The following is a 4,937-nucleotide window of genomic DNA, read 5'->3' as shown; positions in this document are numbered from 1 at the left end:
CATTATAAATCAAATGAACCTTAAAAAGATGTGACATTTTTCACGATGCAAATTAATGCGATTGTGGATCCTTATAATGACAGCAGACATCATTACTGATTTTAATATAGAACTGTTATGCTTCTTTTACTGCAGAAACTAAGAGAAGCTTTTGAATGAATTGGTAGTGGCAGTGCTGACAATTTGGAAAGTTCATCCCTTCAGATACAAAAGATAACCTTGGTCACAATATGTCACTATTGCTTCTGAACGTTTTTCAGGAGATCATAAATTTATTCTTTTTGGTGCCGTCCATTGAAGCAAGGTACCTTCTCCATTACGCAGAGATGATTTGAGTAAAAGGGTGATGAATGTTCATTATGATCACTGTGCTGCTTCGAGAATGCTTGAATTTGCTGAGTAGCAGCAGCAAAATGTGCTGGCCACAAACCTATCATCTCCATCTAGCTAAGAAAATGAATGGCAAAGGGAAGGGATATAAATATGAATGGGTAAGCTGACAACCTGTCATCGGCAGTGATATATGAATGTAAAGTGAAAAATGCTAGAGAAAACTTCATATTTATATCAAGGTAGATATATGAATCAAAGTTAATGAACACTCCATTCTGGGACACCCCATCCCACTCCACTTTGGCAGGGCTGGGCTGGCCATTAGGCAGAATGAGACAGCTGCCTTGGGCTGCTCATTCTGTATGGCTGGAAAGGGAAGTTTATTGTTAGCTATTGTTATCGCATTGGTTTGTTATCCCAGTTATTATGGGACAGTCCATCTCAGATGCCAAACTAATGTGGTCAGCCTTCATTATTATGACTTTGACTTGGGAAGCGGGGTAGCTCATTTGCTGTTCCAGCTCAGACAGGAAAAAAGCTTATTCCATGGCCTTCAATTTTGAGAGTGACCAGAGCTTAAATGACAATTTTCATGTTATTTTTCCAGGTTCTTCAGGAGCCTTTTTGGATATGCTGACCTTTCAGGGGCTGAGCCTAAAAAGAATATGTAGACATTCAAAAATAGTGTTGCCTACAATATGCCAAACATTACAGATTTTACTTCAAACATAGATGTTTGATAATTTTCAAGTAGAGAACCTCTGGCCTCCAACATAATCTCATCTGGCCCACAGCAGGAAGAATCATCATATTCTTCCTCTTCTTGGAGTTTGCTTTAGTCAGGCTGCTTCTTTGTTCATGGTCTCTGGACTACCAAGGGTCAGGGAAGGAAAGAAAAGTCCAGAAGGACTTGCTGCCTGGCCAACCAACCAAATCACACCTGGGGTCGCCTCTACAGTGATGGCCGTCATCAAGGCTGCCTTCAATTGTCCAGAGAATCTGTCTTTCAATACTGCTGCCCAACCAGGATGTACAGTACACAAGTTTGTACAGATAAAAGCTCTGGGGAAGGTTGCCTTCCCTCCATCTCTCTTTCTCTCTGCAAACAGCTCTCTTCCACAGCCTTACACCTTGAAGGGGTCCCTGGAAGGTACTGACATCCATGTCAGTGGGGAGGTATAGCTACATCATACTCTGGTCTGAACTTTAAAGATGTTGAGCCAATTTTGGAATATGGTTCTCCACCATGGACACCCTCTAAAAATTCAGACTAAATCGTGGAGTGGATACACTGCTCCCACTGATTGTGGAGCCACCAGCTGCCACTGGAAGCAGCAGTGCCCACCCATTGTTTTGGCCCCCTTCTGGATGGAAACTGCCTGCTATGAATTCTTGGCATAGACCTGTCTTGATGCCGCAGCGTTTCTTTGCTTGGTGGGTTCTCTCCCTTCCCTCCCTTTGCTGTAGGAGGATACAAAAACATCATCAATGGGACAGGAGTCTTAACAACTAAATCTGGCAAGTCATCTTCTATCTCACTCACTCCTCTCTTCCCATACAACATTTACATTACTAACTATACCTTGGTTTTGCATAAAAGTTTGTGAGAATAAATCTTTAGCCATTTATTCCTGAACTGTTGAAAAGAAAGAAATATGAAAGAAATCTGAATCATCTCAAACATGGGACTGCATGATGCAAAGAACTGATATAAATATAAAATCAATATAAGAACATAGAACGTAAGAAAAGCTCTGCTAGATGAGATCAAAGGTCCATCTGATCTGGCATTCTGTTCACACAGTGGCTAATCGGCTGACTGGCACAAGCAAAGGTACCTCATGAATTCAACGGCACCTCCCTCCCCATGTTTCCTAGCAACTGGTGTTTATAGGCACACTTTGTCTTATATGGAAGTAGCCACCAGGACTAACAACCATTGATTGCCTAATCTTCCATTGATTTAGCTAAACCCCTTTTAGAACCATCCAAATTAGAGGCCTTCTCTACATCCTGTGGTAGCAAATTCCATCTTTTACGTATAACTTGCCTGAAGGAGGACTTCCTTGCATTTGTCCTGAATCTCCATCAATAAGTTTCGTGGGATGACCCCAGGTTCTAGCATAATGAGAGAGGGAGAGGGATACCGCCATTTTTATCCATTTTCTCCATATCATGCATAATTCTGTACACCTCTCTTGTGTCTCTTCTTGCCTGCCTTTTCTGTAAGCTGAACAGTCCCAGATGTTGTATTGCTTCCCTTCTATAAACTACAGTTTATATAACATTTAATATGTCTCATGAAAAAACATAATTTATGTTCACTATAGGTAGTTCATTCTTCAACAGATTGTATTTTCATTCTTGAGACATGCAACTATTTCTGTTGTGGGGTCTTATTTTGTTTATGTTTGTTGGGTGGGGGGGAGTTTGCAACTTTTTGCCTGTGCATGCTGAGAATAATTAGCATTTCCACAGCACAAGAAATGATTTATCTAAGCATATGCACATTGCTTTTCTGCAAAGGAAATTATACAACTTCCAATATTTAATGTTTTTACAGTAGATCATTATTTCCATTTTAATTATCTTTTTGTCTACTGATTTCCCTAATGAATATTACAGTAATTTATTGATAACGTTTTCCAACTTTATCAATGTTGAATACAAGAGACAAAAATATTTCAAGAAAACAGAACCAAGTTTTTGGGAAATTGACTAATTGACAGATCTCAGTCTATTCATTCATTTAGAGTATCTTTTGGATCACCCTCCATTCAGTGAGTGCTTGAGGTGGTACCCAATCAAATCTGTTGTTGGAAAGGAGCTTTCCCCAAGAGTGAAGAGAATACTGCATGTTTTTGCCCTGTGGATGTTTCTGTGAGCACTGGAATTACAGTATTGTGTGGCAGTTAGAAGATTGGAGCAGGGATTGAGTGCAATGCACTTCTGCCATTTCTCTCTCCCTCTCTGTCTTCCTCTCTCACACACAGAACCCTCAAATTTTTCATGTCTGTCCTATATAACTTTGACCTGATTTAACTTTGAGTGACTGAACTTTGCTTTTTGAATGATAAAGTTTGAAAACTCCTACTCTAGAGAAATATAAAACTCCTTTCTTTATTAATATTTCAGAATCAGCACCACGGACAGATATCTTTTTCCCCCGTGACTTTGAATGGTACAGATGATTAAGCTATACAGAAGGATGTGCAGTCATCAATAAAAGTGGCTCAACCAAGATATGATGGTTCTGATGCTACATAAGTTTGAAAAGGGAGGCCAAAGGATTTTATTCAAGTTGGACTATATTTACATCCCCTAAAATGCCATGTTGAAATTTCTGCAGGAATACTCTTGTAAGAAAAACAAAACAAAAAAGCATTCATTTGTTGAAGAAGGCACTTGCCAAATACACAGTGTGAAAGGGTGTCTGTCCAATGTTCTATCACAACTGCCCTGCTGTTAAAACATTTTCAAAAATGACTTATGCTCAGATTTTCCTGATTTGTGGATCTTTGATACCTTCTCACCCCCTTTGGATTTCCATAATGTGCTCCCTGGACTAATCCTACTTGCATTTCTGCTCTGTTACATTTCTTTTCATACTATACTATCATCCTCTGTGGTGAATCTCTGATCCATGCAGCCTTCAACCATACTCTTATATTCCTCTTATTTAGTCACCCCAATGTGACTCAGTGAAATTCACGGCCAAGTGGAGAATCGAACTCAGATCTTGGTCTGGCTAGTGTCTGCGGTGGCAACTCTGTAGGAATAAGATGGACAGCTTGATTTTCAAAGTGGAAAAGAGGCAAGCTAGAAATAAAAATGGATGGATGTATAATGAGCTGGCGATTGGATTATAAACCCAGGTGTTGATTCCCAGACTAGATCACCAATCTGGCTGTTAAAAAAGTAAAAAATCTTCTATGGTTTTCTTTCATTGTTTATACATACAATGTCAAAGTTTCCTTTCTCCTATCTTCTACCATCAAATACAAAATGGATACTTGGTTCTCTCAATTATTACAGGATTTAAACTAGGCTGAGGGAAGTGAAATCCTTACAGGAAAAGAGACAGAACAGTGGCAAAGAAAGAGAATTCATTCATTCATTTATTTATTTATTTACTTATTTAAAACATTTCTATGCTGCCCCCATCGCAACAAAGCCTCGGGGCAGCTCACAAAGAATACACAAAAACATACATAAATAATAATAATAATATAACAATTAAAAAAACATAAAAAACCCTGGTGCATTCTCGGCTAAAAATTTTAAAATCCTAATTAATTCAATAATTTAACAATTAAAGTAAGTTTTAAATAAAAAGGTCTTAAATAACAACAAACAAATAATGACAGCGCCAGGCAGACCTCTCTGGGGAGCGCATTCCATAGATGGGGCGCCACCGCAGAGAAAGCCCTCCTCTGGGTACTCACCCTCCTAATATCATTCACAGAGGGTTCCCGGAGAAGGGCATCCATTGCTGATCTCAAGGGGCAGGAGGGCATATATGGGCACAAGCGTTCCTTTAGATATCTAGGTCCCAAGCTGTTTAGGGCTTTATAGGTCATAACCAACACCTTGAATTGGGCCCG

Source organism: Varanus komodoensis, unplaced genomic scaffold (assembly GCF_004798865.1).
Source record: "Varanus komodoensis strain SLA01 unplaced genomic scaffold, ASM479886v1 scaffold2, whole genome shotgun sequence".
Lineage (NCBI taxonomy): Eukaryota > Metazoa > Chordata > Lepidosauria > Squamata > Varanidae > Varanus > Varanus komodoensis.
The sequence above is the reverse complement of the archived record's forward strand: the minus strand, read 5'-3'. Positions refer to the sequence as shown.